Here is a 13,552-nt window from a genome sequence, read left to right as displayed (position 1 = left end):
AATAAAACAAGAAGGCAAGATTAGAGAAAAAAGCTCAAAAAAGAGTGAACAAAGTCTCCAAGAAATGTGGGACTATGTGAAGAGATCTAATCTACATTAGATAGGTGTACCTGAATGTGACGAAGAGAATGAATCCAAGCTGGAAAATACTCTTCAGGATATTATCCAGGAAAATTTTCCCAACCAAGCAAGGCAGGCCAATATTCAAGTCCAGGAAATACAGAGAACACCACAAAGATATTCCGCAAGAATAGCAACCCCAATGCACATAATCATCAGATTCACCAGGGTTGAAATGAAGGAGAAAATGCTAAGGGCACCCAGAGAGAAAGGTCAGGTCACCCACAAAGGGAAGCCCATCAGATGCACAGCAGATCTCAGCAGACACCCTGCAAGCCAGAATAGAGTGGGGGCCAATATTCAACATCCTTAAAGAAAAGAACTTTCAACCCAGAATTTCATATCCAGCCAAACTGAGCTTCATAAGTGAAGGAAAAATAAAATCCTTTGTGAACAAGCAAGTACTCAGAGATTTTGTCACCACTAGGTCTGCTTTACAAGAGCTCCTGAAAGAGGCAATACACATAGAAAGGAACAACCAGTACCAGCCATTCCAAAAACATACCAGATGCTAAAAAGCATCAACAAAATGAAGAATCTGTATCAACTAATGGGCAAAACAGCCAGCTAGCATCAAAATGGCAGTATCAAATTCACACATAACAATATTAACCCTAAATGTAAATGGGCTAAATGAACCAATCAAAAGTCACAGACGGCAAATTGGATAAAAAGCCAAAACCCATTGGTGTGCTGTATCCAAGAAACCCATCTCACATGCAAAGATACACAAAGGCTCAAAATAAAGTGATGGAGGAAGATTTACCAAGCAAATGGAGAGCAAAAAAAGGCAGGAGTTGCAATTCTCATCTCTGATAAAATAGGCTTTAAAGCAACAAAGATCAAAAGAGACAAAGAAGGACATTACATAATGGTAAAAGGATCGATACAACAAGAAGAGCTAATAATCCTAAATATATATGAACCCAATACAGGAGCACTTAGATATATAAGGCAAGTTCTTAAAGACTTACAAAGAGACTTAGACTACCACACAATAATAGTGGGAGACTTTAACACTCCACTGTCAATATTAGACAGATCAACCAGACAGAAAATCAACAAGGATATCCAGGACTTGAACTCAGACCCGGAACAAGCAAACCTGATAGACATTTACGGAACTCTCCACCCCAAATCCACAGACTATACATTCTTCTCAGCACCACATCACACCTACTCTAAAATTGACCATATAATTGAAAGTAAATCACTCCTCAGCAAATGCAAAACAACTGAAATCATAACAAACAGTCTCTCAGACCATAGTGCAATCAAGTTAGAACTCAGAATTCAGAAACTAACTCAGAACAACACAGCTTCATGAAAACTGAACAACTGGCTCTTGAATGTTGACTGGATAAACAATGAAATAAAGGCAGAAATAAAGAAGTTCCTTGAAACTAATGAGAACAAAGACACAAAATACCAGAATCTCTGGGACACATTTAAAGCAGTCTCTAGAGGAAAATATATAGCAATAAGTGCCCACATGAGAAGAGTGGAGAGATCCAAAATTGACACCCTATCATCAAAATTGAAAGAGCTAGAGGAGCAAGATCAAAAAAACTCAAAACCTAGCAGAAGAGAAGAAATAGCTAAGATCAGAGCAGAACTGAAGGAGATAGAGACACGAAAAGCCCTTCAAAAAATCAATAAATCCAAGAGCTGGTTTTTTGAAAAGATCAACAAAATAGACCACTAGCCAGATTGATCACAAAGAAAAGAGAGAATAACCAAATAAACACAATAAAAAATGATAAAGGGGAAATTACCACGGATTCCACAGAAATTCAAACCATCATCAGAGAATATTACAAACAACTGTATGCACATAAACTAGTAAACCTGGAAGAAATGGATAAATTCCTGGACACTTGTGTCCTCCCAAGCCTAAACAAGGAGGAAGCCAAAACTATGAATAAACCAATAACAAGGTCTGAAGTTGAGGCAGCAATTAAGAGCCTACCACACACAAAAAGCCCAGGTCCAGATGGGTTCACAGTCGAATTCTACCAGACACACAAAGAGGAACTGTTACCATTCCTTCTGAAACTATTCCAAATAATCCAAAAAGAGGGAATCCTTCCCAAATCATTTTATGAGACCAACAACATCCTGATATCAACACCCGGCAGAGACTCAACAAGAAAAGAAAACTTCAGGCCAATATTCATGATGAACACAGATGCAAAAATCTTCAATAAAATATTGGCAAGCCGATTGCAACAGCACATCAAAAAGCTTATCCACCATGATCAAGTAGGATTCAACCCGGGGATGCAAGGCTGGTTCAACATACACAAGTCTATAAACATAATTCACCACATAAACAGAACCAAAAACAGAAACCACATGATTATCTCAATTGATGCAGAGAAGGCCTTTGACAAAATTCAACAGCCCTTTATGCTAAAAACCCTCAGTAAACTCGGTATTGATGGAACGTATCTCAAAATAATAAAAGCTATTTATGACAAACCAACAGCCAATATCATACTGAATGGACAAAAACTGGAAGCATTCCCTTTGAAATCTGGCACTAGACAAGGATGCTCTCTCTCACCACTCCTATTCAATGTAGTACTGGAAGTCCTAGCCAGAGCAATCAGGCAAGAAAAAGAAATAACACGTATTCAAATAGGAAAGGAGGAAGTCAAATTGTCTTTATTTGCAGATGACATAATAGTATATCTAAAAGACCCCATCGTCTCAGCCCAAAATCTCCTGAAACTGATAAGCAACTTCAGCAAAGTCTCAGGATATAAAATTAATGTGCAAAAATCACAAGCATTCCTATACACCAATAACAGACTGAAAGAGAGCCAAATCAAGAACGAACTGCCATTCACAATTGTTACAAATAGAATAAAATACCTAGGAATACAACTAACAAGGAACATAAAGGACCTCTTCAAGGAGAAATACAAACCACTGCTCAACGAAATAAGAGAGGACACAAACAGATGGAGAAACATTCCATGTTCATGGTTAGGAAGAATCAATATCGTGAAAATGGCCATACTGCCCAAAGTAATTTACAGATTCAATGCTATCCCCATCAAGCTACCAATCACCTACATTACAGAACTGGAAAAACCCACCTTAAACTTCATATGGAACCAAAAGAGAGTCCACATAGCCAAGTCAATTCTAAGCAAAAAGAGCACAGCGAGAGGCATCACACTACCAGACTTCAAACTATACTACAAGGCTACAGTAATCAAAACAGCATGGTACTGGTACCAAAACAGAGATACAGACCAATGGAACAGAACAGAGGCATCGGAGGAAACACAACATACCTACTACCATACAATATTTGATAAACCCGACAAAAACAGGCAATGGGGAAGGATTCCCTGTTTAATAAATTGTGTTGGGAAAACTGGCTAGCCATGTGCAGAAAGCAGAAACTGGACCCCTTCCTGACACCTTACACTAAAATTAACTCCAGATGGATTAAAGACTTAAACATAAGACCTGGCACCATAAAAACCCTAGAAGAAAATCTAGGCAAAATCATTCAGGACATAGGAGTAGGCAAGGACTTCATGACCAAAACACCAAAAGCATTGGCAACAAAAGCCAAAATAGACAAATGGGACCTAATCAAACTTCTCAGCTTCTGCATGGCAAAAGAAACAGTCATTAGGGTGAATCGGCAACCAACAGAATGGGAAAAAATGTTTGCAGTTTACCCATCTGACAAAGGGCTGATATCCAGAATTTACAAAGAACTAAAACAGATTTACAAGAAAAAAACAAACAAGCCCATTCAAAAATGGGCAAAGGATATGAACAGACACTTTACAAAAGAAGACATACATGAGGCCAACAAATATATGAAAAAATGCTCATCATCACTGGTCATTAGAGAAATGCAAATCAAAACCACATTGAGATACCATCTCATGCCAGTTAGAATGGCGATAATTAAAAAATCTGGAGACAACAGATGCTGGAGAGAATGTGGAGAAATAGGAACACTTTTACACTGCTGGTGGGAGTGTAAATTAGTTCAACCATTGTGGAAAACAGTGCGGCAATTCCTCAAGGACCTAGAAATAGAAATTCCATTTGACCCAGCAATCCCATTACTGGGTATATATCCAAACGACTATAAATCGTTCTACTATAAGGACACATGCACACGGATGTTCATTGCAGCACTGTTTACAATAGCAAAGATCTGGAACCGACCCAAATGCCCATCGATGATAGACTGGACTGGGAAAATGTGGCACATATACACCATGGAATATTATGCAGTAATCAAAAACGATGAGTTCATGTCCTTTGTAGGGACATGGATGGATCTGGAGAACATCATTCTCAGCAAACTGACACAAGAACAGAAAATGAAATACTGCATGTTCTCACCCATAGGCGGGTGATGAACAGTGAGAACACATGGACACAGGGAGGGGAGCTCTACACACTGGGGTCTATTGGGGGGAATAGGGGAGGGACAGCATCAGGGGGGAGATGGGGAGGGATAGCATGGGAAGAAATGCCAGATGTGTGTGAAGGGGAGGAAGACAGCAAATCACACTACCGTGTGTGTACCTATGCAACTATCTTGCATGTCCTGCACTTGTACCCCAAAACTTAAAATGCAATAAAAAGGAAAACAAACAAACAAACAAAAAACCATTTTTTAAAAAAAGGATCACCTGTAATCCCAGCACTTTGGGAGGCCGAGGTGGGTGAATCACAAGGTCAGCAGTTCAAATCCAGTCTGGCCAAGACGGTGAAACCCCGTTTCTACTAAAAATACAAAGAATTAGCTGGGCGTGGTGGTGGGTGCCTGCAATCCCCGCTACTTGGGAGGCTGAGGCAGAGAATTGCTTAAACCCAGGAGGCAGAGTTTGTAGTCATCCAAGATTGCACCACTGCACTTTAGCCTGGGTGATAGAGCAAGACTACATCTTAAAAAAAACAAGGATAAAAAACTGTGAAAAGGTACTACATTTCTACATTTTTGGCGTTATTTTTTCCCTGTATTCCTCTAAGGATGTCATTAGTTCTACCCTTTCTCAGACCACACCAAACCAATGGTGGCAAAATCCAGAAGTTGGAAACTTACCAATCTAGCAATATCTACTTCTTAGCCTTGTTCTAGTTCTTGTCTTGGGATATCCAATATCCAACCACAGTGTTTTGACTATGCATGTGGAGTGCCTGATATTAAACCTTCCATAAAGAGGCCTATTAATTGGGTCATCAAAGGCTCCTCAGCACAAGTCAAAAGGACTCACAGCACAAGTGCTCCTAGTTAAGGGCAAGGGAGAGATGAAGTATTTCCATCTTGAGATGGAGAAGAGGAGAGCATTCCTTATGCTCCTGAGGGGAGAAATATTTTGTACTTCTGTAATAATACCAGTAAACTAAAGAAAAGCAACAGTTTTGACTCAGCATGAAACTGAGTAGGGTAAGGCATTGGAAAAAGCATTAAGTTGGATCACAGTTACAACTTTCTTATCAATTTAATACACCTGTTGAGGCTAAAGGTGAGCAGGCAGAGCAAGGATTGGAATTGAAAGGGAATTGCTTTCAGGTGTTTGGAGGACAGTGCTGCGGGATGCTCTGTAGGTACTCATTGCTGTGTTGCATTGCTGGTGCTGTGCCACACGCTTTCCTCTCTACCCGTGAGCCATTTAGGAATTGAAAACCTTCTTTCTAAGCTGTCAGCATACATGGACCTGGGATTCTCACTCTCCAGGTAATAAAACCTGCTGTTTGTCTGATGCTGAGCCAGTGACTTTGGATCCTGCCAGAGCCCAGCAGCTCATCCTGTATTAATAGCACAGCAAGTCTTAGGGGTAGAGCTTCCATATTTATATGTATTTTATCTTTTCAAAGCACTTTAAAAATAATTTCATTTCCCTAATGGCCCTGTCAGAAAGGTGAGCTCAAAATTAGCCCCATTTGAAAGAGGAGGACATTAAAACACAAAATGTACAGGGGAAGCACAATATGGATCCAGGTTCTGTAGGCAAAGACATTACGGCCTAAAGGAATCACCTAATCCCTCCAGAGCTCAGGGTCACCATCTGGTGAAGAAGTAGACATTGAATCCGTGGTTTTAAAACATTTATGGCTGTCATTCATACCAAGAGTTTGCAGTGTGATTCAATGCACATATATCTATGTATATAAACATGCAACTGGAATACGTTTCACAAAAAGATATGGACCTTCACAATATTCATCATTATTTACACTTCAATATTTTCTCTATTCCATTCTGTTCCAGATTACTATTTTTTAAAAGTCTTATTGCAATGCCAAATATTGATTTCATGACCCAACTAATGGGTTACAACTTATAGTATGAAAAACAGTGAACTATATCATTACTAATGACCCTTTCAATATGTATTTCCAGTTACATACCTGAAGTCAAGTAATCAGGAGCTCAGTACCGGGTCTGAAGACCATGCCCCCTCACTGCTCAGGTGTTTGGATAAGGTAATGATTTCTTCCTGAATTATCAGTTCCACATTCACTCTTGTACTAATTCAAGCGTAGTTCTGTAATCTTTCTGCAGTTCATTCAAATGTGTTTTGATGTGTTGATTAATTGTCTCCACAAATCTTCTGGTTTGGAAAGACAAATCTAGGTTTGGATCCAAGCTTCACTAGTTGAAACACCCTCCCGAATCTTCTTCAATCTTCTTCTTGTAAAATGGGGTAAATGAGCTTGTTGTGAGGGTCAGCCATCAGTGGTGTAAGCCCACAGCATGGTGCAGGCATGTGGTGAGCATCAAATAGGCAGTCCTTTCTTGACGAGTGTGCTGGGCACTGTGCTGGCACTAGTGTGACAAAGACCACGACCTGGAATGCACCCCCAAGGGGCTCTGGTGCTTCTCAGGCTCACCCTCTTTCTCTTTTTGTTTTATAAAATGCCTTGAAAATTTAGCAGTACATCACAAAAATGTTTCTGTCAGCAAGTAGAACGGTAGGAAATAATTTTTAATGGTTGGTTAGTATTACATTTTATGATTGCACCGTAATTTATTTCATCATTTCCTCCTCCTTATTTTTAGATGTTTCTAGTTTTTTGCTTTGAAATTTTTCTTTATATAAGAGTAATGCATGAGCACTGAAATTTGAAATCATTCTGTAGAAAAGTAAAACCATTCTCCCTTTCTACTCCATCTCTTCCCATTCAGCAGCAATAACTACCATTAGTAATTTCTTTAGTATACTTTTCAATATTTTTAATTCATATACAATTTTGCATATATTTATATAATTATGTAAATGAGTTCATATGTACTTGTAGAAAGCAAGTTGTTTGCTAAGTGGCTGTCTGTATTCATTGAATAGTTGGGCCATAATTTATTTAACACGTCCCCTCATTCAAATTCAGCATATTCTAAAAGTTGTATCTAGATTTTGCTATCATAAACAATTATGCCATACACATCTGTGCACCCTCTTGAGATAACTGCGGGACAACTAATAGAAATGGAATCGTTTTATGCATTTGTAGTTGTGATCTATGTTACCAAGTTACCCTCCTGAAAGATGTGCCGATTTAGGCTTATACCAACAGTGCATGAGAATGTCTATATCTGCAAAGCCTCTCTAAACTTGGTATTCCATCAATATTTTATTGTTGAGATCTCTTTTTTCTCATTTAGAAATATTAACAATGTTTATGTTCACTCAGTGGAGAAAAATAGGAGACATTTGGATAAGAGGGGTTAATGCCCTTGCCCATTCTGAAGTTAGTTGGAAGGAAAGTTGCTCATGGGACAAGTCATTTTACCTTCCAGGAGAGATTTGACACTGGTCATTGACTATATGTACAGCACACACTTTTTCTGAAGGCTTGAGGCATCCACTGTGTGACAGATCATTAATCAAATGATCTACAAGCTTAGATAGCCTTTCTCAGCTCTGCTACATGCAGCTATGTTGACTCAGTTGTGACTGATTTTACTTCCTCCCCTTTATTCACCAACAGAGAGGTAGCTATCACACCACCACCTTCTGTTGCTTAAGTCCTGGCTTATGAAGCATAGATTCTGGGAACACAATGGAAATCAACACTCTTGCCTTATTCAGGACAGATGCTGAAATTCTCTTAAGAGTAGCTTTAAGATTGCCTTCTTTGGAAACATGGGTTAATTCACTTGCCATCTTCAGATAGAAGAAAATACCCATCCCCTCCCTGCCCATCCCTATTCCTTTCAGACTGCAACTCTGTGTTCTAAATTTTTTTAAAGAAAATCTACAAATTAGAAATATGATTTTAGGGACAGCAATATTAGATTTCAGTATAACAGCAAATGTTGAATACGAGAAAATACCTACTTTCAAAGCCTACATGTCAATAAACAGTAGTAATAAAGAAGTAGCAAAACGGGCTCAAGGAAACTAGCAGATTCAAATGAAGACTAGCAGATAATTCAAAGCTAGCAGATTCAAATGACCAAACGTACACAGAAGCAGCAAGATCCATATTATTGAAATGTGGCAAAGGACCTTAGAAATAATTAAACCACAGTTTCTCAAGGATCTAGAAATAGAAATACCATTTGACCCAGCAATCCCATTACTGGGTATATACCCAAAGGATTATATATCATTGTATTATAAAAACACCTACACACATATGTTTATAGTGGTACTGTTTACAATAACAAAGACTTGGAACCAACCCAAATGCCCATCAGTGATAGACTGGATAAAGAAAATGTGGCACATTATATATATATACATATATATATGCCACATTTTCTTTATCCAGTCTTTATCCACATTATATGTATAATGGAATACTATACAGCCATAAAAAGGATGATTTCATGTCATTTGCAGGGACATGGATGAAGCTGGAAACCATCATTCTCAGCAGACTGACACAAGAACAGAAAACCAAACACTGAATGTTGTCACTCCTTAGTGGGTGTTGGAAAATGAGAACACATGGACACAGGGAGGGGAACATCACACACCAGGGCCTGTTGGTGTGTGGGGATCTAGGGGAGGGATAGCATTAGGAGAAACACCTAATGTAGATGATGGGGGGATGGATGCAGCAAAGCACCATGGCATGTGTATACATATGTAGTAACTGCACATTCTGCACATGTACCTCAGAACTTAAAGTATACTAATAAAATAAATAAAAAATAAAAATAGATAATTAAAAATTCAAATACTGGGCAAAAAAAAAAAGAAAAAGAAATAATTAAACCAAGCACCTCAGTTCATTTGATAGATGAGAACATGGTTACACAAAGACGAGATGTGACTTATCCCAGGTCACACAGTATGTTAGAGGCACTGCCATGACTTACGACAATAACAGATAAGAATGGCATGTTGAATTCTCAACAGTGTGTGTATTTGGTATTGAAAGGGAATCATTTTTATGTACAGAATGCTCCTATATGAGCTGAATAATGTCATGTATTGAATGTACCAAAACTAAATGGATGCAATATCCAGTTCATTCTACATTTCCAGTGTTAACAGAGCATTTTAATCACCTTCTCTAGTTTAATTTGTTTTCTTCAGAACAACACCCCTGCTGAGCACCATGTTTCCATAAAACTCTGGTTTTTTTTCTCTGCAACTATGAAACTCTTGTCTTGCTCCTCTGAAATAAGATGGCCACAGGCAGCCTCTAGGCTACACCCACATTCTAGAAATATTTTATGAAAGGTTTCTATCCTCCTAGAGAAGCTGCTGTTGCAACTAATGGCAAAATCAACAGGGAAAACACACACACACACACACACACACACACACACACACACACACACACACACTTTAATCTGGGAAATTCTACCACTTCCAACCAGTGATACCGGAAAGATAGGAAACAGCCTGTTTTGCTCAAACAGCAAATTTCTCCCTAGGAAGTTCAGTGGAACATGGCAGCTTGTCTTAGATTCAGAAAATACTGGGTCTTTGGGATGGAAAAAAAAATTCAAAAGGCTTTTTTGTCGGCTTGTGTACCAGAAACAGAAAATTCGCTACACATGGGTTTGTAGAAGAAAAGAGGCCAACTCCCAGCATAGCTCCTTCCCACCTTCCAGAAAAGGTGCTGAGGTGCACCCTGGTGCCTACTGTGTGGGGCACAGTTTTAGTTTATTATTATTGTTACTAAACTCACTATCTGTCATCTTTCAGTGGGTATGCCACAGCAGCCAACAACACTAAAATCTTAGTGGTTTCAAAAAGAAAGTATTTTTGTTGTTGTTTTCCCTCTTCGCTCACAGTATCAGCTACAAGTTGACACCATTGGTCTCCTTCATTCTGGAATTCAGGCTACAAGTACAGCCTCTTTCTGGAGCATGACATTCTCTTGGTAGAGGGCAAGGAGAGCAACATCACCACTGGGAAGCCACATGCCTCATAGCGCTTTCTGCTAGGAACACACACGTTCACTTCCGCTGTCATTTCATTGGCCAAAGCAGGTCCCTTAGTAGGCCAAGCTATTGTCAATATGGCAGCACAGAGCAGCACACTCCTCCTCCCCTATGACTGGGGACTCTGCAAGTCAAGTGGCAGGGGCAAGCCGAGTCGGGGAAGGGGCAGTGAACACTCGGGAACAACTGTGCAACCTACCACTCAGGCTGAGTCCCAGAAACGTTGTGCTCCTCAAAAACCAAAGTGGATGGGGTTCCTGCCTGTGATGTGTTCTGACTGCTAGCTCTCAAGCCAAGGCACATCAATATTAAGCCATCATTCTCAAAATAGGAATGGGTTAAGGTCAAGGTTCATGGGAGGTGTAGTTTCACTCTGTGCAACCCACATAACCCACCCATCCCACCCTTGCCTTTTCCTCCTTACTTAAGTAGGTAGGTCTGATGTGGTTTCTACATTTTCCAAAATTGTACAAGATGGTAACAACAGAAAAATGTCTATCAGGATGTTTTCTATTCGGCTGAGCCTTGGCTTTTTTTATGTGGAAAAATGGCTTAAGTGGGTGATTTTGAGTGGTGGCTGTAAAAGAAAAATCCAATTTTGAATCATTTCTGAGCCAATTTTCCCTACTTGTGTGTTTAGATAAAACAAGGAAGAAAAGCAAGACTGAAGATCAGCTGCTTTTTAATGCAATGTCTTTTTTTTTCTCTCATGAAAATCAGTTTTAGATGTTGATTCTGAAATGCAAGTCCAGCTCCAGCAAAGGGTTTTCAGTGGATGGTTTGCCTTGCCTTTTCCCCCCACTCCGGCATCTTCAGGCATTCAGTAACCTCATGCTGCCCTCTGCAGTACTCTGGGCCAAGAATCTGCAAAATTCAGCAAAAATGTAGGACACGTGTACTCAGGGCTGGGAACTCCGCCAGCTGGAGCTGAAAGGATGGATTTCACACTGCCCCTCCCCCTCAGAAGCCAGCCATCTCAGAGGGGAGACAAACAAGTAAACAAGAAATTATACTAGAGTGATGAATGTTGCAAGGTTGAGGTACAGAGAGAACTTTTCAAGTACAAAGGGCGGAAGTATAACTCACTCTTACAAAATAGGACAGGCTTCCTAGAGAGGATGATTTATAAACTGAGAGATGAAGGTTGAGGTAGAGCCAGCCAGGTGATAGGGAGGAGAGGAAATCCATTCTGGGAATCAGGCTAAGTAGGAACCAAAGGGTGAAGGGCTTTGTAGTTCACTTGCAGCAGCATCCCAGACCACTGAGATGATGGGATGATAATGATGATGATGATTATTATTATCATTATTTTGAGACAGGGTCTTACACTGTCATCTAGGCTGGAGTGCAGAGGTGTGATCTCTGCTCATTGCAGCCTTGACTTCCTGGGCTCAAGCAATCCTCCCACCTCAGCCTCCCGAGTAGCTGGGATTACAGGTGCATGCCACCAGGCCTGGTTTTTTCTTTGCTTTTTTGGGGGGAGGGGGATTTTTTCATAGCGATAGTGTTCCACCATGTTGTCCAGGCTGGTGAGATTTTTATAATGGTGATTCCCATCCTGTTAACAGTCATTAAAAAAACCTTTCTCAGCCCCTGTTTTTGTGTTTTTTTTTTCAAAATATTTATAAACTGTTATAATTCTTTATTTTGAAAAACTAAAGACCAAAAAGTTAAAAAATATAAGATAAATGCCCATGGACTTACCATCTAGAATTAGCAAATATTAATACAATGTCATTTGATTTTTAAAGAAATAAACTATTACCAATAAAGTTGAGTTGTCTATCAGCCTTTCCCTGGTTATATTTCTTTTTATTCTTTTCTCCTCAGAGTTAAATGCTATCATGAATTTTGTGATTCTGGTTTTATATGTTTACTAAATATATATTAATAAACATTATTTTGTATATGTAAATTTTATGTAAATAATTTACTACACATAATATTTTGCAAATTGAATGTTTCTCAACATAATTTTTTTCAAGACTTACATATATACTAATGAGCTTCATCATATAAATATACCAAAATTAGATTGGCAGTACCACTGTTACGAAAATACGAGTTGTTATCAACTTTGCTTTCTGTATAGAAGGACTGCAATAAAAATATTGAGGCTATTTATCTATTTACTTATGTTTACACATTTAAGGGGTATTCTCTGAAAATATGATTACTGAGTCATTGAAAATACACATTTTTTGTTTTGCTAGATGTTAATATCTCAAATTATTAGTTTCCATTCGTTTTCTTCTTGAAATATTGGTGAGAATATTTCTTTCCTCTTGATCTCTAGTGATTGTGTGAGGTCCTATGTTATTTTATTTTAATTTGCAAATTCTCCAGTGAGGGAAGATCTATGCAGAGATACTCTTTGTTGAATGTTTAGATATGTTTCTCCTCACCACCTTCCCTTGCCTTGGTGCTATTAAATGCATTTCTCACATTTTCAGATCCAATACTCTCTTCCCTCCACTCTCAATAAATGACTTCACTTCTTAATGTAAAAGATATAAATAATGCAAAGAAAACAACCTAAAGAAGCACCTCCAGATTCACTAATGTGCAATTTGTGTACCATACCTGCCTTCTCCAGTTACAGAGGGGTGGTGTCCTCACTTATGGTTAAGGCCAGTGCTTCCACTTGTACCCTGAATCCCATTTCTCTTATCTTTTCAAGTCCACAGTTTCTCCAGTTTCCCCTGATCTCCTATATTGAGGTCAGCACACTTTTTCTGTAAAAGACTGGATAATACATATTTTAGGCTTTGTAAGTCTCATGATATCTGTCGTCATGTTTCAATAACATTTTACTTTTAAAAGTAGGCAGAAGTCTGGGTTTGTCCTGCAGCAATCGTTTGTCAGTTCTTGTCCTATGTCATCCATAATTTCCCCAACTCTTCTAGGGTTTTTTCCCATCACTGTACAAGTGTGCTGCAATACCACTCATTTTAACAAATACTCTTTCAACTGTAAAGTTCATCGTAATTTCTCATCTCAGGTCAAATGAAGTGAGAATCCATGTGGTCAGATGGAAAG

This window comes from Callithrix jacchus, chromosome 6 (assembly GCF_049354715.1).
Source record: "Callithrix jacchus isolate 240 chromosome 6, calJac240_pri, whole genome shotgun sequence".
In the NCBI taxonomy this organism is placed as follows: Eukaryota; Metazoa; Chordata; class Mammalia; order Primates; family Cebidae; genus Callithrix; species Callithrix jacchus.
Note: the sequence above shows the minus strand (reverse complement) of the source record.